Source organism: Lepus europaeus, chromosome 15 (assembly GCF_033115175.1).
Source record: "Lepus europaeus isolate LE1 chromosome 15, mLepTim1.pri, whole genome shotgun sequence".
In the NCBI taxonomy this organism is placed as follows: Eukaryota; Metazoa; Chordata; class Mammalia; order Lagomorpha; family Leporidae; genus Lepus; species Lepus europaeus.
Genome location: NC_084841.1, coordinates 76,414,619 through 76,436,855, shown reverse-complemented (window position 1 = coordinate 76,436,855; position 22,237 = coordinate 76,414,619). Strand labels below are relative to the sequence as shown.

Genomic DNA, 22,237 nt, shown 5'->3' with positions numbered 1-22,237 from the left:
ATAGACATAAATAAAAAGGAAGGAATGTCCAATGTGGGAAGCAATGTTACTTCTGAGGCTGGTGATTGAAAGGTGGAGACAAAAGTCAATGCAGATTCAAGGGCAGGAAGTGGAGACCTTGCTACCGAGAGTGTGTGGGATGGCTTCTACATCAGAGCAGCCATCTGGAAAACACGGTGCACTGCACCCTTCAGTGAAGCACCACTTCCTCAGCTTAGCCTTAGGATCCCTTTGTGGGGGGATTTTGACCAAGGCCACACAAGTGTCTCTTTCTCTCTTTTTAAAAGATGTATTTGGGGCCAGCACTATGGTGTAGTAGGTCAAACATCTGTCTGTGGTGCCAGCAGCCCATATGGGCACCAGTTCGAGTCCTGGCTGCTTCACTTCCCATCCAGCTCTCTGTTATGGCCTGGAAAAGCAGTAGAAGATGGCCCAAGTACTTGGGCCCCTGACCCAAAAGAAGCTCCTGTCTCCTGGTTTCAGATCTGCCCAGCTCAGGCTGTTGTGACCATTTGGAGAGTGAACCAGTAGATGGAAGACCTTTCTCTCTCTTTCTCTCTCCTTGTCTGTAATTTTATCTCTCAAATAAATTAATAAAATCTTCTCCCCAAAAAGATGTATTCATTTATTTAAAAAGCAGTGTGCGTTGGCCGGCACCGCGGCTCACTAGGCTAATCCTCTGCCTGCAGCGCCAGCACACCAGGTTCTAGTCCCGGTCGGGGCGCCAGATTCTGTCCCGGTTGCTCCTCTTCCAGTCCAGCTCTCTGCTGTGGCCCGGGAGTGCAGTGGAGGGTGGCCCAAGTCCTTGGGCCCTGCACCCACATGGGAGACCAGGAGGAAGCACCTGGCTCCTGGCTTCGGATCAGCGCGGTGCACCGGCCACAGCACACCAGCCGCAGCAGCCATTGGGGGGTGAACCAATGGCAAAAGAAGACCTTTCTCTCTGTCTCTCTCTCTCACTGTCCACTCTGCCTGTCAAAAAAAAAAAAGAAAGAAAGAAAAGCATTGTGTGTGTGTGTGTGTGTGAGAGAGAGAGAGAGAGGAAAGGGAGAGAAAGAAAGAAAGAAAGAAAGGAAGGAAGGAAGGAAGGAAGGAAGGAAGGAAGGAAGGAAGGAAGGAAGAAAGAAAGAAAGAAAGAAAGAAAGAAAGAAAGAAAGAAAGAAAGAAAGAAAGAAAGAAAGAAAGAGGAAGAAAGAGAGAAAGAGAGAGAGAGGAAGAAAAAGAGAGGAAGAAAGAGAGAAAGAGAGAGAGAGAGAAAGAAAGAAAGAAAGAAAGAAAGAAAGAAAGAAAGAAAGAAAGAAAGAAAGAAAGACAGAAAGAAAGAATCTGATATCAGGGGCCCAAGCACTTGATCCATCTTCTGCTGTTTTCCTAGGTGCATTAGCAGGGAGCTGGATCAGAAGTAGAACAGCCAGGACTTAAACAGGGCTCTGATATGAGATGCTGCTGTCACAGTCAGTGCCACAACACTGCCCCACCTCATTTAATTCCCTCAACAACCACGTGGGTTGTGTATTAGGTATTTTTACTTTATTTGAAACTTGGAGGGAAGCACTTCTTTCCCAAGCCCATATAGCCATTAAGGAATGGAGCTGTGACATAGAGAGAGGCAGTTCTATTTAAAATCCTTACCTGGGATGGGCATTTGGCCTAGCAGTTAAGATACAGCCTGAGATGCTTGCATCCTGCATCCTAACACCTGGATTTGAGGCCCAGCTCTGCTCCTGATCCCAGCTTCCTGCAATATGTACCCTGGGAGGCAACAGGTGATGGCTCAGGGGGTTGGGTCTCTGCTACCCACCCTGGACCGAGTTGCCAGCTCCCGGTTTCCCTCTCCCAGCTCCCCTGCCATTGTGGGCATTTGGGGAGAGTACCAGCATGTGGAGGATAGTGTTGCCAGGTGCTCGAACAGAAAGACAAGACACTGAGACTTTTAGCAGGAAGCAGCTATATTCATGCCATCATGAGGCCCAGTTGGATTCACATCCTAAAGGCTGAGCCCAGAGCAAAGTGTACGATCTTGGTTTCCTTGTCTCCCTTATGTGGTTACATGCACTGTGATTGGGTATTTTAAGGCCATAGGGTCACTGTAAGTTTGCTATAAGGTTGCACATGCATACATAGTTACTGGTTAGGGCACAATGCCCTTTTGTTGTTCTGGGAGGGCCTTTAACTTTGTCTTTTGAAAGTCCTTACCGCAATAGGAGCTCTGTCTCTGTGTCTCTGCCTCTCTAATAATAATAATGAACCCTAAGTCCCTAACTCCAGACTAGCATTCTCACATTTTAATGTACACCCAAATCAGTTGGAGGGCCTGTTAAAATACAGATCCCTAGGCCCCACTGCAGAGTTTCTGATTAATTCAGTGTGGAATGAGCTGAGAATTTGCATCTCAGGTGCTTAGGATGCTGGGGGGTGGGGAGGCCCACACTTTGAGAACCACCGCCCCAGGCTACAGAACAGCATAGTTATTCAATCAAGTCGGCTTAGTGATGGAACCAGGTGAGTTCAGATCCCCGGACCTCAACTTCACATATCAGATATCCCAGCTGACCTGTGTTTCTGATTGTCACAGGTCTGGGTTGTGAATTTGAGAAATGCAATGCACAACCCAGACCTGTGATAATGTATCTAAAGGCATATTTTTGCATTTTGGATTGTGTGATTTGCCATAGGATATATAAGGATACTTCAGAAAGTATGGAAAAATTAAATTTAAAGATAAGCTACAAAAGAAATATTGAAAGCCATGCTGTAGACCAGCGCCATGGCTCAATAGGCTAATCCTCCGCCTTGCGGCACCAGCACACCGGGTTCTAGTCCCGGTCGGGGCGCCGGATCCTGTCCCAGTTGCCCCTCTTCCAGGCCAGCTCTCTGCTGTGGCCCGGGAGTGCAGTGGAGGATGGCCCAAGTGCTTGGGCCCTGCATCCCATGGGAGACCAGGATAAGCACCTGGCTCCTGCCTTCAGATCAGCGCGGTGCGCCGGCTGCAACACGCCGGCCGCGGCGGCCATTGGGTGAACCAACGGCAAAGGAAGACCTTTCTCTCTGTCTCTCTCTCTCACTGTCCACTCTGCCTGTCAAAAAACACAAACAAACAAAAAAAAGAAAGCCATGCTGTTTTTTCATAATAGGCATTTTCCATGAGCTTTTTGAAGACTTCTCATGTGCATGGATTTTATACTTTTTGCACTAAAATAAACTTCCCTTTGAAGTCCATTTTCCACAACCTGTTTGAAGTACCCTCGTGTGTTGGCATAAGGGTCAGAGCTCTAAAACAAATGATTTTCTGCAGTTACACTTGTTACCACTAGATGACGCTCCTGCAGCTTTTGCTTTCTTGTCTCAAGAGACCTCATTGCTGGGCCACCAGATGACAATGATGGGAATTAAAAATTTGTAAATAGGGCTACTTGTTCTGAGGATGGGGCGACCAGTTTTATGTTGTTAATTCCAATAAAACTCAGAAAGATGAGTGCGTTAACGTGCACACAAGTGGCCTGGGGCTGTAATCTGTGACTTGTCTGTCTGATCACTGCTCACCATCACCCTACGTACTGTACTACCCGTGTTGGCTGCAGGAAGGTACAAAGACAGGTACACATGAGAGGACACCGGAGGAAAAAGGATCGCTGCTTCCTTCTGGGTAAAAGGTCTCATTGAACTTGAACCTACTCTCAAAAGCACAGTCGTGAGCCTACCCCATTTATTTAGTTCACGGATTGATTGGAGGACAGCAGGTGGGTCTGGAATTTCTATAGGGGGGAAGGTCCTGCCCCACAGGTCAGAACTGAAGGAGAGGGGGAGGGTTGGTTGGGGAAGGTGGAGTGTCAGCGCAGTGAACACAATCCAGCCATCTGCCCACCAATGCGTGGAGCTGCTGTAAGTGAGCAGGCGTCTCACCACAGTGGCTGGGGGCCCAAGTGAGAGGCCCCTGAGACTTTTTACAGAGGCTTAGGGAATCCCCTAGGTGGCACAGGGACAAGGGGAGGCCACTTTGTCCCACAGTACCAGCACGCTGTGCGATGGGACCACGCCTCCAACTAAACACAGCTCCAAACACCAACAAAACATAGAAACACCTTTAAAGCATCAAAGACTCACCACACAGTGAAAAACATCTGATCTGAGGTTCCAGAGAGGACAGACCAAGAGGTGGCCCCAGGGATGACAGGATGTCCCTGGGGTGTGTGCAGAAGATAATTCATAAATGGGAAATTATAGAGATACTAGAAATTTTCATTTGGCTGCTAAATAAAAATTTTAAACATACTATAGTAAAATTGTTTGATATCAAGGTTAATATTCTGTTCTACTTTAATGATGTAAGATTTTTTTTTAAGATTGATTGATTTATTTGAAAATCAGAGTTACACAGGGAGAGAAGAGAGGCAGAGAGAGAGAGAAGTCTTCCATCTGCTGGTTCACTCCCCAATTGGTCACAACGCCTGGAGCTGTGCCAATCCAAAGCCAGGAGCCAGGAGCTTCTTCTGGGTCTCCCACCTGAATGCAGGTGGTTTGAGGACTCAAACCAGTGCCCATATATGGAATGCTGGCACTGTGCGCAGTGGCTTTACCTATACACCACAGTGCTGGCCCCAATCATGTAAGATTCTTTTAAAGATTTATTTATGGGGGCTGGCGTTGTGGCACAGTGGGTTGAAGCCCTGGCCTGAAGCACTGGTATCCCACATGGGTGCCGGTGTTAGTCCGGGTTGCTCCTCTTCTGATCCAGCTCTCTGCTATGGCCTGAGAAAGCAGTAGAAGATGGCCCAAATCCTTGGGCCCCTGAACCCACGTGGGAGACCCGGAAGAAGCTCCTGGCTTCTGGCTTCAGATGGGCGCAACTCCAGCCATTGCGGCCATCTGGGGAGTGAACGAGCAGATGGAAGATCTCTCTCTGTGTCTCTACCTCTCTCTGTAACTCTGTCTTTCAAATAAATAAAATAAATCTTAAAAAAAAAAAAGATTTATGGAGCCAATGCTATGGCATAGTAGGCTAAGCCTCCACCTATGATGCTGGCATCCCATATAGGCACGGGTTCACATCCCAGCTGCTCCTTCCTTCTGAGCCAGCTCTCTGCTACGGCCTGGGAAAGCAGTAGAAGATGGCCCAAGTCCTTGGGCCCCTGCACCTGCATGGGAGACCTGGAAGAAGCTCCTGAGTTCAGGTCAGTCCAACTTCAGCTGTTGCAGCCATTTGGGGAGTGAACCTGCAGATGGAAGATCTCTTTCTATCTCTCCCTCTCTGTCACTTTACCTCTCAAATAAATAAATAAAAATATTTTTTAAAAAAGATTTATTTATGTATTTATTTATTTGAAAGGCAGAGTGACAGAGAGATCTTCCATTTGCTGGTTCACTCCCCAAATGATCAAAACAGCCTGGGCACCAACAGGCTGAAGCCAGGAGCCAGAACTCCATCTATCTGGGTCTCCCAGATGGGTGGCAGGGACTTGAACCATTATCTACGGCTTCCCAGGTGCGACAGAGCTGAATCAGAAGCAGAGCAGCTGGGACTGGAAGCAGCACTGTGATGTGACATGCAGGTATCCAAGCAGTGGCTTAACCTGCTGAACAACTCCTGCCCCCAGTACAAGATGTTTACTGTTGCATTCTTCTGTTTTCATTTCTAGGAAATGCTCAAGATGTCAGCTTTTGAAAAATCCTCTGCCTGTCATTTGCTGATTTAAAATCCTTGGGTTGGGCTGCTTCAACTCTCTGTTGAAATTGCATGAGTTTGAAAGCAGCTACAGAGCGTATTTACCAGGTGGCAGCTCACCCTACTGCTCATTCTTTGCATAAGGCCCTGGATCTTTGCATTAACAGAAACTGTCAACTCCTGTTTAAATTTAAAAAAAAAATTTAAACCATATGAATATGCATGGCTTTCACATTTTTTCTACACCAAAATAAACTTGATCTTTTAATTTCAGTTTCCATGAACGTTTTGAAGTACTATGGACTCCGCGTCGATGAGAGAACAGTGGCATAGCCATAATCCTGTGAGGCACTTTTAACCGCTTGTTAGGCAATCTTCAGAAAAGAAATAGAAGGCAGAGCAAAGGAAACCATTTCTGAAACAGAGCTGGCTGGGTATGGAGAGTGACAGCACCCACGGAGCACTGACAGAGACCAGGCTGTGCCTATGTGCAGGGGAGGAAATCCACCAGCCATTAGCAAGGAGGGGCGGAACCTCAGCAGCGTCTCGCTGGCCAGGAGGCCATTCATCATCTCTGCAATCGGAAACCTCCCCATCTGCAGCGCAGGCGGCCTGAGGGAGTCACGTTGAAGGCATCTGAGGGCCTCCGGTGAGGTGATGGGTCCGCCCGGCCCGGCTCCAGCGGCTCCTCGCTCAGCCTGCAGCACACTGAGGGCAACGAGCTTCCGGCAGCTTGAGGAGCTCGGAAGGTAACAGTGGAAGGCAAAGAAAATTTGGAAATCGTGGAGGAGCTGGGGTAAACGTTGCACAGTGCCCACAGGAATTCAGAGAGATGTGGCCACCTGGGGTCATTTATCACACAGCGATTGCCTTTGGTGCAGCTATCTGGTTGCAGTTTAGGATGACCACATCCTCTGTCTGTGTAGCTGGGCACCTGTCCTGGCTACTCCATTTCCAATCCAGCTGCCTGCCCCTGTGCATCCTGGGAGGTAGCCAAGATGGCTCTGAAGTAACACCTTGACAGTAGGGACTCCATTTTGAAGCATTGAGACTAGTTTCACATAGGTTTTAGGTCAGCTTGACCGCGGTAACCATGTATTCCCTCCTGTTCCTAGCAACCATGAATTCCCCTCCCGATTTTGTGGTTTTTTTGCCTTTATAAACCCTGTTGCTTTGGGCTTCAGGGTCGAGAGTTCTTTAGGGCATGAGCCCACTCTCCACCGCTGGCCATCAAATTTTATCAATGTGTGGAGCTCCTTTGTTTGCACTTGCTCAGGTACAACAGCTCCGGCACTTGAGTCCCCGCCACTCATGTTGAGAGACCTGGATGGCGTTTCCGGTTCCTGGCTTTGGCCTGGCTGTTGCAGGCATTTGAGTAGTAAACCACAAGATGGAAAACTTCTCTCTTTCTCTCTGTCTTGGTCTCTACCTTTCTCTCTCTGCCTGCCTTTCAAACAAAAGGAATAAAATACAAACATAAAAAAAATCGCCTAAAGAGCAGCACTTTTTTACAACATAACAGACTCAGGAGACAGGGCTGGAGAAACCAGGCAGAGGGTTGGAAGGCCATGGAGGAGTGGTAAGGACCCAGACCACTTTCATAGTTGTAGGGATCCTATTTTTTTTCCCACTTTTAAATCTTTTTATTACTTTATTTTCAGATTATCTGAAAGAGAGAGAGAGAAGTCTTCCATCCTCTGGTTCACTTGTCAAATGCCTGGTTGGGCCAGGCAGAAGCCAGGAGCTCAGAACTGAATCTGGTTCTACTATGTAGGCAGCAGGGACTCAAGTACACAAGCCATCATCTTCTGCCTAGCATTCCTCCACTGGCAGGGAACAGGACTAGAAACAAGAAGCTGGGACTTAATCCAGGCATCGATATGGGATGATGGTGTCCCAACTGGTGACAACTGCTGCACCAATTGCCTCCCGATATTGCATTTAATTGGCAAATCATAATCTATATATTTGTAGAGTACAATGTGGCTTTGATAAAGGTATACAATGTTGAGTGATAAAATCCACTTAACCCCCATATTGTGCGCCTCAGAAAGACAAATAGCACATAGTCTCACATACATGTATGTAGAATCCTAAAAAGTTGAACTCCTAGAGGCAGAGTAGAATGGTGGTTACCAGGTGTCTGGGGTAGGGTAGATGAGGAGATTTTGCTCAGAGAGACGGGTGGAATATGTTTTGAGAACTGTTACACAGCAAGGTGACTGTACCGTGACCTGAATGCAGTGTTTGGAGGATGTGGAATCAGAGTCCAGGATAAATGAGTACTGTCCCTGAGCCTTGGGTTAGTCATACGCCAAACAGAAATGCAAACGCCCCAGCTCCCAGCTTGATCTCCACACGTAAGTATGGGCAGTCCCACGTGAGTTGGCCAAAGAGTTGCCCATAAATCAGAGAGACAATGAGAATGGCACCTGTAGGCCACAGAGGAGAGGTCTGTCCAGGATCAGCCTGTGGTGGACACCAAGAAAGTGAGAACAGTGCCTCTGAGAGGGTCCATGGCAGAGAAACCACAGTCCATCTGACAGCAGTTGGCAAGAGCTCTCTCCCAGCATCCAGCTCTTTTTATAAGGAAGGAGTGGTACCTTGATCAGATACACAAATGGGGTGAGGTCTTAGCATGCACCCTAGAGAAGTAACTGGTGCATTCTGGGAAGTGGGCGGGCATATAGAACCGACAGTTAAAGATATAGGGTTATATTGCAGGGGTACAAGAGTTTGAGCTTGCCTAAACTTCACCTAACTGCCTAGTTACACTATGTCAATCCCCATTTTCACTCTGACTTTGATTCTTTTTTTCCCCGTTAGTCAATATGGGTAGCAGAAGGTCAACTTTGCCCATCTCTTGTGAAGAACAGCATTTGGGTCAGTTGATTTTCTCTATTTTATAAACTTGTTCTCTAATCTTTGTTTCATTCTTCTGTTTGATTTAGATTTACTGTGTTGCTGTTTTTCTAACTCCTTGAGTTGTAAACTTAGCCTGCTGATTTCATTGCTTGCTTCTTTTTTAACGTAAGCATCTATAGCCACAAATTTCCTCTTAGTGTTTCTTTCCTCCATTTGCTAACTTTTGCTGTGTTGTGTTGCTTTTTCCTGTCACCTCTAAGTATTCTCTTTTTTTACAATTCTGATTTATTGATCTGAGAGGCAGAGACACAGATCAAGACCAGCTGAAAGAGAATGAGTTGCCATCTGCTTGTTCATTCTCCAAATGGTCACACAACCAGTGCTGGGCCACGACTCAGCTGGGGCCACAGTCAGAAGCCAGAGACCCAGTAGAGGTCTCTCACCTTTATGGCAGGATCTCAACAACTTGAGCCATAACCTGTTGCCTCCCAGAGTCCACACTGGTGAGAAGCTGGAATTGGGAGCTGGAACAGGGAATCAACCCAGGAACTCTGATACAGAAGTGGGCGGCCCACCTGGCATCTTAGCTGCTCTGTCAGTTACCTGCCCTATCTAAGTATTTTCTAACTATGCTTGTGATTTCTCCTTTGACCTCGTTTCTTTAAGAGTATATCGTGGGGCTAGCACTATGGTGCAGCAGGTTAAAGCCCCAGGCTGCAGCACCAGCATCCCATATGGGAGTCGGTTTGTGTCCTGGCTGCTCTACTTCTGATCCAGCTCCCTGATAATGGGCCTGGGAAAGCAGCAGAGGCCAAGTCCTTGGGCCCCTGCATCCACGTGGGAGACCCAGAAGAAACTCCTGGCTCCTGGCTTCGGATTGGCTCAGCTCTGGCTGTTGCGGCCATGGTGGGTGGGGAACCAGCTGATAGAAGACCTCTCTCTCTGTCTCTACCTCTCTCTCTGTCTTTCAAATTAAAAAAATAAATAAATCTTGAAAAGAGAGAGAGAATATCATGAAGTTTCCACCAGTTTGTGAAATTTCCAGTTTTCCTTCTGTGGTTGTTTCCCACTTCCTCCCATTGTGGTCACAGAAGATACTTTGAACGATGTGCATTTCCAGAGACTGGACTTTTGGTCTAACATGTGGTCCCTACAGGAGAGAGGAACCGGCATTCTGTGGTTGGGGGTAAGATGTCCTGCACGTGGGTAGTGGATTGAGCTGGTGTCTTGTGTGGTTTGAGTACTCCGTTCTAGTTCCTTCCTTCTCTTCTGTCTGATGGTTCTGTCCGTCATGGAGAGTGGGGATGTGGAAGTCTCCAAGTACTCAAGTAGAACTGTTCAATTCTCCCTTTAGTTGTGCCATATTTTGCTTCATAGATTTTGATGGTATGTTATTAGGTAAATATTTGGAAATGTTTTACCTTCTTGGCATATTTAACTTTGTATTAATTGCGTAATGTCTTTTTTTTTTTTTCGTATCTTATAAACTCTTGGTTTAAGCCTATTTTTTTCTAACATTAGTATGGCTACCCCCATTTCTTTTGCTTTTTACTTGCATGGAGTATCTTTTTTTTAAGATTTATTTATTTATTTATTTGACAGGTAGAGTTACAGACATTAAGAGGAAGAGACAGAGAGAAAAGTCTTCCTTCTGTTGGTTCACCCCCAAAATAGCAGCTACGGTCGGAGCTACACCGATCCTAAGCCAGGAGCCAGGTGCTGCCTCCTGGTCTCCCATGTGGGTGCAGGTGCCCAAGGACTTGGGCCATCCGCCACTGCTTTCCCAGGCCACAGCAGAGAGTTGGACTGGAAGAGAAACAACTGGGACTAGAACCTGGCACCCATATGGGATTCCGGCGCCGCAGGTGGAGGATTAGTCAAGTGAGCCACAGCGTTGGCCCCAACATGGAGTATCTTTACACTTCCTTTCCTATTCATCTTTTTTGTGTCATTGAGCTGAAGTGGGTCTCTTGTGGACAACAAGTTGGATTATATTTTTCCCTCCACTGTGCTGCTCCTTAGTTTTTTTCTTAGTTCATAATCACTGAGGCATTTGATCAAAATCAATCATTTTTAGATTTAACAATTTTTAACATTTTGCCATATTCACTTCATATTTAAATATGATATACATATACATACATGCAATTTTTCTTGAAAGTAGCCAAATTAATATCATATAAGGTAGGATTCATGACAAGGATCTTAAAGTAAAGAAGGTAGGTGTGCTATTATGTAGATGGCCAGAAAGGGCATTGTTGTACAGAGAGAGGAAGTTGACATAGCAGAGCATCCACGTGGCAGACCCCTAGCCTGCTGGGGAACATCTGTGTGAACTTGGGAAAGTCCCTCACCCTAAGTTTCTTCATCTGGATCCTAAGGACTTGTGCACACTGACCTTGAATATCAATCAAGACTCGGTGGGCAAACACCAAGGCCTTTCTCTCCACGCTCATCTTCCCTAACCATGTCCACCACCACAGGTGGGGCAGACCTTCTCCTTAAGGGAGAGATCAGAGGAGGAGAAGGCTGGACACGCGCTACACCTCTGTCCCGAAAAGGATAAAGAGAGCAGAGCCAAGGGCACAGGGTTCCTCCATGTTCAGGGTAGGGAGGAGGGAGAGCCCTACGCAGCCTGGCAAAGGGAGATCAAAGAGTTGAAGGTGAGATACGGTCCAGGTCCCGGGGTGTGCAGGAGGCGGGAAGCTACAGATTCGGACAAGCCAAGGTTACTCACCTCTGATAAAGACCACAGAAGCTGACCTGGAGGTCATTAGCAACCTTGGAGTTACCCTTGGGGTGGGGAAGGAAGGGGCGGTCAGACGGAGGTCAGATTTTCTGGCACTCAGGACACAGCAATGTGAGGAGTTCAAGGTCGGCTTTAAAGAACTTGGCACCACAACACAAGAACAGGGTGCTGATGCTTTACACTGGGTGGTGGGGACAGAGCTGATAAGAGGACAGGAGCAGCAGGGGCCCAGAGGCCTGCATCATGGTTGCCTTCCACACGGAAGCCACTTCTTTGTGCCTCCTAGAGGAAGTTGCCTGTGCTCCTAGGGATAAAGCTTTTGTCCTAAGCCCTGTCCACCCCATGTGGTAATGAATAAGCTAATGATGCCCTCATAGGGAAGGGACAAACCAAGTTCTGAATGTTAACAGAAAGTGAAAGTGAAAACAGATCCCCCTGCACTCAGATCCGCAATGGCATGAATTAAGGTAACACAGCAACATTTTTCTTGGGTTTGTCTTCCAATCAGAGTGTGCCTTGGAGAAAAAAGATCTAACCTGAAGGTTGTAAAACTTCTGTAAGGAGAGGGTTTTGTAATCCGAGACAAGGCTCTGGGGACAGGCAGTAGAGGTGGCACTGTCTTGTTAAGCTATGTACACTTGAGGGTCAACGAACCATCTTTTAGTCTTACTTCTGCTTCAAACTTCCGTGTGACCTTGGGAAAGTCCCTCACCCTGAGTTTCTTCATCTGGGCCCTAAGGACTTGTGCACGCTGACCTTGAAAATCCTTACCCGTTCTGGAGACGAAGACTTGGTGGGCAAACACACAGCTATGGAGAACTATGAGATTTAGCCTGAATATGAATTTGTCCTCCAGAGAATACACTGAGTGTTCCATTCTTTTGCAAGGGTTGTTCACAAAGAAAACTAGTATTTAGTGTTTACACAGTATTTTATTCTTTTGCAGCTATGCTACCCAAAATACACATTTGTCCCCGTTTTCAATGCCATCTAGTTATCAGTTTGATGAAGACCCTGCTATTTCCCAGTAGTTACCAGTGGGGAACCATTTCCTTAGCAGGAGCTAAGACCCTACCATGGTCATGCCCACTGACTTCTTTTTTCTCCTTCTCCTTCTTTTTTTTTTTTTTTTTTTTTGCTATCTTCCAAGTCTTACCTCTTTAACTTTGTTGCATCAGAGAAGATTGAGGTCTTGACCCAAGATGCCATTCCATTTATTATTTTGCACAGCAGAGATCTTTAAATCATGAATGCTACCCTTCAGCTGGGGGAAGATTTGAGATACTGGAAACCAGAGGGAATAATTGAACGTCTGAGTTATCTTGCTCATCAACAAAGTGCATTGTTACTTCCAGAGAAACTTACCGCTGACCTATGATACTGTGTGGCTATTGATCTCCAGGTTAAGTTAGCTGATGGCTTCAAAGGGGGTCATTAAATCACATGCAAAACCCTTGGTGATGAAAAAAATGTGAGACCTTGCTTGGGTTGTTTGCAGTCTCTCCTGATACTTTCCTTGTGGGCTACACCTCTTTGCTGGGAGCATGCTTCGGCAATCATTCATGAGAAATCCAATTAACTGCAGGTAGTTTGGAAAAAGAAGGAGCTGTACCCTTCCTTACAGAAACTGAAGTAGAGATGGGAAGACAGAACACAGAGGCATGAACAGCTGGAGGGAGAACAGCTAAGAGGAGAGGCCAGGAGGTGACTGTGATAAAGCAGACACGCTCATGGGTGCTAGAAGAAAGCATGGTTGATGCAGAGACAGATGATAGACGGATGGCTACTCAAAGGTGAGTCTTGAGCTGGGACCATAAGGCAATGAGATCTGGGTTGGGAGAAAGTGAGAGTGGGCATTTCCAGGAATGGCATGACTGAGATCTGGGAAGCAGGACAAGGAATATGTCTGCCTGGAGAACTGAGGACTATGATGTATGTGGCCAGCTCATATTTACTGAGCACATGCTGTGTGCCAGGCACTGCCCTAGGCACAGAGTGAACAGGAAAATGAGAAAGAGAAATGGCAAAAAGGAAACATTCCATCTGAGCCTGACTCCAAAGTTCTCCCACGCAGAGACTTCAGCTAGGCCCCACCAACTTGCTGGGAGCCTGATGAAGTCCTCCTTTGACGTGGGCACCTTGTCTTCCTGACAAAGTCAAGATTCCACTGGCATTGGAGGAGGGGCATGGAGATGGGGTGGGCAACTCGCAGCGTTTGCTACACCTGCTCTTCCCTCCACACAGTGGGGCCCCAAGTGCCCACCCCTAGCCCTCAGCAGTCCCCTTGGACTCTGCCGTTCCCCGGGCTCTTGTCCTCCCTGCCCCTCTTTGTTCGCTTCTCCTACTTACAGCCTCAGTTCTCAGGGCCCAGCTCAGCATTGGGCAGGAAGCTCACTGACACCTCCCCACTAAGGTGCCATGTGACCAGTGATGGCTTTTTTCATTTTTTCAAGTGACGAAGGCTATATCCAAAGGACACATATTTTAGGGATACCATTTTGGGGATGATGGGAGACTTAAGAGGGAGATATTTGGAGTAAGAGCTAGAGAACTTTCCAGTATAGCTTCTATTATTAATTGTAGGCTATTTCTGACTCTTCTTATGACTGATTCATCAGCTCTGTTCATCCTGTCTCCAAGTAGGTCTGACATGTAATGCTATGTACAGCACAATGCCAATTAAATCCTGCAACTCTGTCTACACACACACACACACACACCTGCATTTAAAATATACAGCTAACTCACTTGACAATAGTTCTTTTGACTAGCAGGAGGTCATTACTTTGCATGTGGAGCTAAAATTCATCGTGTAATAGCAATGAAAAGGTTCAATGTTCTGCTCTTCCAGTGTAGACTTAATACAACCAAAATTTCACATTTGTGAAAATTGTTCCAGGCACTTGGAATTCCTTTATATTTGCTGTTCCTGCTACCAAGTCAAACAAATAAACACTCAAGGTTCCAGGTGACCCAGTCACATTCCTAGCCTCATTTCCTGAATCTGCATCAGAAAATTAAGACAGCTGGGGTCAAATTATTCTGACAGCTCCCTTTTATTCTCTCCTGGCCCACTCACCCTTTTCCTGACACTTGAGATTTCCTGTTCTCCACTCCTGCTCCCAGATTTGCTTCTAAATTGAAACCTAAATCTCAAAGATTAAATTTTTGATTATGCAATGTCAGGAGGTGACTAGGTATAGAGGTTTGTTGGAGTCTCTGTCTACCTGTCCTGTCTGAAGATTGGAGCTGCTTTGCTAGCTCACAGGGAGGGCTGAAGTCTCTGGGAGCTTGGGTCCCTCGTGGAGACCCTTAGCCAGCAGTTCAGGAATAGGAAAGCCCAGATCCTTGCCTCCAGTGGGAGCAGCATGAAGACAGAGCATCCATTCCGGAGCTTCCTGTGGATGGAGCTGAGGCTGTGAATCCAGCTGACACTCCATCCTTGTCCCTGTCCCCTTACTTCCTTCCCTGTCCTTCTGCCTCCACCTCTTTACCTTTACATATATATATATATATATATATATATATATATAATTTTATTTTATTTGTGAAAGTCAGAGTTACATAGAGAGAGAAAGAGAGGCGGAGAGAGAGAGAGGTCTTTCATCCAATGGTTCACTCCCCAATTGGCTGCAATGGCCAGACCTGTGCTAATCTGAAGCCAGGAGCCAGGAGCTTCTTCCAGTCTCCCACGTGGGTGCAGGGGCCCAAGGACTTGGGCCATCTTCTACTGCTTTCCCAGGCCGTAGTAGAGAGCTGGCTCAGAAGGAAGGAGCACCTGGGACTCGAACTGGTGCCCATATGTGATGCTGATACTGCAGGTAACAACCCTACCCGCTACACCACAGTGCTGGCCCCACCTCCACCTCTTCATCTTGGCAACAGGTTCTTAATAAATCCAGGTCTGCTTCCTGGGAACACAACCAAAGATAGCACACATATATAGTTATTCAAATGTCTGAGGTCCATCAGGTGTGGAAACAGTTCTGCACTATTAATTTCCTGGCCAATTCTGAGGTCAGGTTGACTGTTGCTGAGCCTACCGCAGCCGTGTATTGGCCTAGGGTCCTGGTAAAGTCACTGAATTCTCTGAGCCTCAACGTCCCTGTCTGACATAAGCGCCAAGGAAATAATGCCCAGCACAAGGCATCACTCATCACTGGCAGCCACTGAAGCTTTTACTCTCCTTTTAGTCAAAGGCAGAGTCAGGATTGACAAAGATTCTGCTTTGAGACATCAAATAAAGCATCTCCAGTTTTGGTAAGCTGTTTGCTGAAGGTACAAATTAATTTCTCTTCCTGGTTTCACTTTCCATTTGTTGGGACCGGGTCTTTTCACAGAATAATCCCAGTGATGGATAGGGAGCCAACCCAGGCACAGCTGGTTTTGCCTTGCTTTGATGAACCGTTGCTCAAAGCCAATTTTTCAATCAGGATAGGAGAGCAGACACACGGGACTATCCAACATGCCAAGGGTACTGCCACTTGCAGCTTTGACGAATCATTCCCAACTGCAGCCTCAGACTTTGTGAGATTCTTTTTCCTTTTATTATTTCCTTTGCCTTCAGGATGTAAGATCCACTTGTTTTTATTCATCTACATCTGATATCATTATCCCGATCCTTCCAGACTTTAGCGTCACTCTGTATGGGAGCATTGCTACATAGAAAACCTTTTCCCCCCCAAGTAAAGTGCTTTATACAGTTTTTGTGTTCATATGGAAATGTTCTTTTAAATCCATGTTACTGAGGCTGGCATTGTGGCAGGTTAAGCTGCCACCTGCAGTGCTGGCATCCCATAGGAGCACCGGTCTGAGTCCTGGCTGCTCCACTTCTGATCCGGCTCTCTGCTAATACACCTGGGAAAGCAGCAGAAAATAACCCAAGTGTTTGGGCCCCTGCCACCCACATGGGGAGACCAAGATGGAATTCCAGGCTCCTGGCTTTGGCCTGGCTCAACCCTGGCTGTTGTGGCCATTAAGGGGGTGAACCAGCAGATGGAAGATCCATCTCTCCTTCTCCCTCTCCTTCTCCCTCTCCCTCTCCCTCTCCCTCTCCCTCTCTCTCTCTGTCTTTCAAATAAATAAATATTTTAAAAAGATAAAAATAAAATAAATCCATGTTTCTTGTCCAGGGATGAAATTCAGAATCACCCAGAACAGCACTTCTCAAATGTAACATTTAGATGAATTGTGTAAAGATCTTGTTAAATTTCTGGCAATGATTCTATAGGTCTTGGGGTGAAGCACAGAATTCTGCCTTTCTGACAGGCTCTTGGAGGCTGCTGGCCGCTGCTGCTGCTATTCCAGGAACCGCGTGTGCAGTAACAAAGGACCCAGGAGACCCTTTCAGACTCCACCCCCAGGAGATTCTGTGATGGAACTTAGAAACCACCTACCCTCTCCTAAGTCCCACAGTAAGTTCCTAACTATGCACAATGTCTACACACGTTTTTAATTGAAAGAGACCTTTAGGCCCGCATCTTGTGCTCCCAACGTAGAAAGATACTGTGGACCTGAGCTCCATTGGATGTTTCCTTGCTAATGATCTGCTTGCCGCTTGTGCTGCTGCACAACATGTGAGCCATTTCCCCATCACCGCTTGGAAAGTAGGACAAAAATAGAGGCTCTCTCGGCAGAGCCGCGAAGGGGGAGGGCCACAGAAGGCGGTGGAGCCAGCAGCAGCAGCAGGCAAGAGGCCCTGTGCCCGTTTTCCTCTCTGCCCTGCACAGGGATGGCCTCTGCGGAGGCAGGAGGAAAGTGACGTGATCCAGACACCACAGTGCCCCAGATTTCCACTTAATGCTGGGAAACACATTTGCTCTGGAACTGTGGCACACAGACCCAGGACAAAAGCAGGCACCCTCCCAGTGGCACCATTTTCCCATGATCGAACAGCCAGCAACTTAATTCACTCCCTTGTTTCTGAGTGGTGATGATCCGCCGCCTGCATGCTGGTCTTCTGCTCCACAGCTTGTGCATTGAAGAGAGGACAATTTATCATGTCAACCCTTTTCCTGGAAGTTTTTTAGTAATATAATTTTTCATATGGCTAATCACAGGAGATGAAGCAAAAATATGGTTAGTCAGGTCTTTTAATTAAAATTGTGATTCAAATGTAAATTGTCATGGTCATTATTAGGATTTAACATTTCTAGCTTTGGAAGCCTCCAGTAACTCTCACGTTTAAGAAAACTAAGAAGGGGGCCGGTGCTGTGGCTTAATATGATAAGCATCCGCCTGCAGCACCAGAACCCCTTATGGGTGCCGGTTCATGTCCTGGCTTCTCCTCTTCTGATCCAGATCTCTGCTATGGCCTGGGAAAGCAGTGGAGGATGGCCCAAGTGCCTGGGCCCCTGCACCTGCATGGGAGACCCGGAAGAAGTTCCTGGCTTTGATTGGGCCCAGCTCTGACTGCTGCAGCCATTTGGGGAGTGAACCAGTAGATGGAAGAGCTTTCTCTCTGTCTCTCTGACTCTTTCTCTATAACTCTGCCTCTCAAGTAAATTGGATGGATGGATGGATGGATGGATGGAAGGGAGGGAGGGAGGGAGGGAGGGAGAGAGGGAGGGAAGGAAGGAAGGAAGGAAGGAAGGAAGGAAGGAAGGAAGGAAGGAAGGAAGGAAGGAAGGAAGAAAGGAAGAAAGAAAGAAAGAAAGAAAGAAAGAAAGAAAGAGAGAGAGAGAACACTTTGAAAACACTTTATACAACCCTTGCATCTCTGTATTGCCTCAGTGGCCTGGAGAAGCTCTCAGCAAGAACCGTTTTAACTTTCTACTCACATGGCTAGAACTAAAGTATGCTAAAGTCACACTCTCTGGACAACTGTGGCAACACTGAAGATGGGTTATGGACTGGTGGGAAGAAGCAACACGTAACCTGTTCCCAATCTGTTAAGAATACAGGACTTGCTGCAATGACAGCATTTCATATGGGTGTTGGTTCGAGTCCTGGCTGTTCCATTTTTGATCCAGCTACCTGCTAATGCACCCAGGAAAGCAGCAGAAGATGGCCCAACTTCTTGGGCTCATGGGCCCATGTGGGTGACCCAGATGAAGCTTCTGGCTCCTGGCTTTGGAATGGCCCAGCACTGGCCATTGTGGCCATTTGGAGAGTGAACCAGCAAATGTAAGATCTGTCTTTTCTTCTCTCTCTGTAACTCTGCCTTTCAAATAAATAAATAAAGTCTTGGAAAATAAAAAAAAAAAGAATACAGGATTTATGGGACTCGAGGAGACCAACTAAGCACTAGTGGAGGCAGCACATCTTTTGGACGCATCTTTGTCCCCCTCAGCCCTTAAGGGAACACACACCTGCTCACGACACTTCTTCCGTAAGTCAAGTCCCACTGGTCCTGAGAAAATAGTTAAATCCTTATCCAATGACAAGTGATTTATACTTGGAGCTGACATCACCATCCTGGAAGAACCTAGACTAATACCCCATGCACTTCTATTTAAGACAATGCTAATCTCCATGGATCACTCCAGGTTTCTGAACAAAACTCAGCCTGCCTGGACAGTGCTTTCCTCTAGCAGGGATGAGACCATTTTTTCTGCCAAGGACCACTTGTATACTTGTAACATCATTCATGGGCTATATAAAAGTATCAACTTCAGTGGAGGGTGGCCCAAGTGCTTGGGCCCTGCACCCACATGGGAGACCAGGAGGAAGTAACTGGCTCCTGGTTTCGGATTGGCGCTGCGCGCCGGCTGTAGCAGCCATTTGGGGGGTGAACCAACAGAAGAAAGACCTTTCTCTCTGTCTCTCTCTCTCTCTCACTGTCTAACTCTGCCTGTCAAAAAAATTAAAAAATAGGCCGGCGCCGTGGCTCAACAGGCTAATCCTCCGCCTTGCGGTGCCGGCACACCGGGTTCTAGTCCCGGTCGGGGCACCGATCCTGTCCCGGTTGCCCCTCTTCCAGGCCAGCTCTCTGCTGTGGCCAGGGAGTGCAGTGGAGGATGGCCCAAGTGTTTGGGCTCTGCACCCCATGGGAGACCAGGATAAGCACCTGGCTCCTGCCATCGGAACAGCGCGGTGCGCCGGCCGCAGCGCGCTACTGCGGCGGCCATTGGAGGGTGAACCAACGGCAAAAGGAAGACCTTTCTCTCTGTCTCTCTCTCACTGTCCACTCTGCCTGTCAAAAAAAAAAAATTAAAAAATAAAATTATCAACTTGAAAATTAGCCTGCTATATGACCATATACCATATGCCTATGGTAGTCTTGGCAGGACCAGACCAGATGATTTCGCTGGCTTTCTATGGCCCGTGGGCTGGATGCTCCCCATGCTTGTATCTAGGGCCATCAGCTTCCCAGCAGCCCAGCTCTCTTGTTCCCATAGTTCCACAGCCTGTCTGCCTTCTGTCCCCCTGCACACACATGGTTAAGTGTGTTGCTGCGGAGAATGGGCCGAAGACCACAATCTTACCCTACCCTGCTGACCCTCACTGTAAAATGCTCCCTCTCTCCTGGGAGCATGCATTTGCAGAACTCTGGCTGAATCTGATTTCTAAGAAAAGAGATTCGAAGTCAGGCAAACTTAATTTACTGGCTAGAGTCAAACATCACAGCCTTAATTATATATCCACTTTTCTTAGAGTATCTGGTCAGTGTCTTCCGCTTTATTGGAACTTAGAAAGGAGTTTTAAATAGAATTCTGTAGAATTACACTCTGTGGAATTTCTTAGGACGTTTGTCACTGAAGTAGGCCAGGCGGTTTATGGTCTCACTTCAAATTAGCTTCTCTTACCAAAGAAAACTGTAATCGTAACCAATGGATAGAATATGCTCAAGAGCCATGGTCAGAGCCATCCCGCATCAGAGCCACCCAACTCGTTGAGAGAGAGCAGGGGAAGAGCTGGTCTAAGAATTCTGGCTGATTCAAAGAAAGTGTATTTGCATCATACAGGTTCTGTATCTGTTCAGAAGAAGGGGCGTAGTACTGCTGTAGGAACCATCCCTGGGACAAGCTACTCAGAGCAAATGAAGGTAGGATTCACCGTTACCTGATGATGGACGTAGCTGAGCAGACTGCAGGCTGGAAACTTGGGCTTCCTCACTAGATGGGCGGAAGCTTAAATTACTAATGACCTTCTTGGCCGGACTGCTTTTCACTGCTGAATCAATGAAGCGAGAGATAAAATAAGACGATGACTCAAGCTGTCGTGCAGCAGGTGAAAGAATGCGCAGCGTCGCTGGAGTCACACGCTCTCGTCCACGTCGTGGCCTGCCGTGGCACCAGCCATGTGATCCCAAGCACGCTGCGAGCCTTGCCGTCTCACCTGTGAAGTGACACCTACCTCACTTCCACACAGCAAGAGGACCAGAAGGGAGCGGGAACTGCTAGCACAGCTTTGCTCCCTTGTTTCACCCTGCCACGCAGGTTTATGATGGCACAATCCACAAAAAAGGAACAGGGGTATTTTAGCTTAGAAGCCTAGAACTTGAATTTATTCCTAGAACTTGAATTTATTCCAGGACTGCATTATTTTATTTATTATATTGTCTTTGTACAAGATTTTAGTAATCTCTTGACAAAGCAACATCCAAACTCAATACTGCTGCCCTAGGATGCCCTGTTGTGCCATAGAGACTGGCTGGGGCCTGGCTGGCAGCTCTGGCTTCCCGGGCTTCTGTTCCGGGATGGGGTGGTGGGCAGCATCTCATCTTTGGCTTCTACATTGCACATGTTGTCAGGAAGGGGCTCCTTAGGGCCAGTCTTCCCACTCGGGTCCCAGGCACCACAACCTTCACTTTGCTGCTCTGTCTGAGCAGCAAATGACACATGGCGGTGCTAACACTGTAGGTAACTGGGTCCCCACCATGGATTGTCAGGCCACCCTTAAGCTCAATCGATTTAGCCCTCTGTCCTCAGAGTCTCCCAGACACCACAGTCTCACAGCCCTTGGCTCCTCTCTCTATGATGACCCACGGCAGTCCCTCGATCAGCAAGCCCCTCTAGGAGTTTAAGACGCAGAGATTCTGCCTGGGCAATGGTGCACAGGCCTCTTGTGGGTGTTTTTCCAGCATAAAGCTCTACAAACCTCTTATGAATTACAGCCATCCATTCTGGGATTCACCACCCCTTTCTCACCAAGCATGTTCTGGGTCCTGGTGGCTAAGATAACAATTTCTCTCCTGGTTGGTGTAACTTGACCTCAACTCCAGAGCAGCTATCTTCAGCCAGTTCCAGAGTGAGAAACTCATTCTGTACAGTATTGAAGATGCCAACTGTGATAAACTCCTTAGAGATTTGCACCCCCCATCTTGACATGGTGCACAGCCTAAAGCAAAGGTGATTACTGCATTTTAAGAAAGGAGATGTCTCTAAGACATGTTTATGCTTTCAAAGAGCAAAATTTAAAACTTGCACTGTGTCCTTGAGAAGGTCCAGGCATAAAGAAATAGAGCTAAGGGAGCCACAGGCTATATGAGAAGCCACTGATCGGGGAGGACCTGGAGAGACCATCAGAGAGCCAGGCTTTTCCCTAATGCTCACCGCAAGTCACACATGTGGTTACGAAATATTCCACTGTTCAAGCCCTGATTCACTTCCCTTCCTGTAGACAAAGACATGAACTTCAGGAAGGCCTCTTGGAAGATCACTTGGAAGCTACTGTAAAAACAAGTAGGTGACTTGCAGCCTACGTGGTTTGTGACTTCCATGCTGCAAGTGGTACAACTTCATCAGGGGTCAAGGTGAGACTTGGTTCCAGTTTCCTAGCTAGTACAAAACAGTGCCCTAAGAGCAATGAGTTTTTCTTCATTTGTTTTCCATAGTATTAAAGTATTATACTTATTTTATAATTCTAGGTTAAAAAATCAGATTAAATTAAAAACTGTCTATAATTCTCTCACCAGGACAAAACTACTAATGACATCAACATATCTTTAGTGACAGTGTATGTGGGTGTGTGTATTAGCATATATACTGTATGTATGCATATATATTGTCTCAGCAAAA

The 22,237-nt window shown here is 47.0% G+C and overlaps 1 protein-coding gene and 1 pseudogene across 1 annotated transcript in view; one reads left to right on the top strand and one right to left on the bottom strand.

The window, feature by feature from the left end:
* The window catches only part of ERAP1 (endoplasmic reticulum aminopeptidase 1), a 144,003-nt gene that overhangs the window by 116,072 nt on the left and 5,694 nt on the right, over positions 1–22,237 (bottom strand). The gene's annotated exons all lie outside the window — the stretch shown is intronic.
* Positions 10,995–22,059, top strand: LOC133774698 (endoplasmic reticulum aminopeptidase 2-like; annotated as a pseudogene).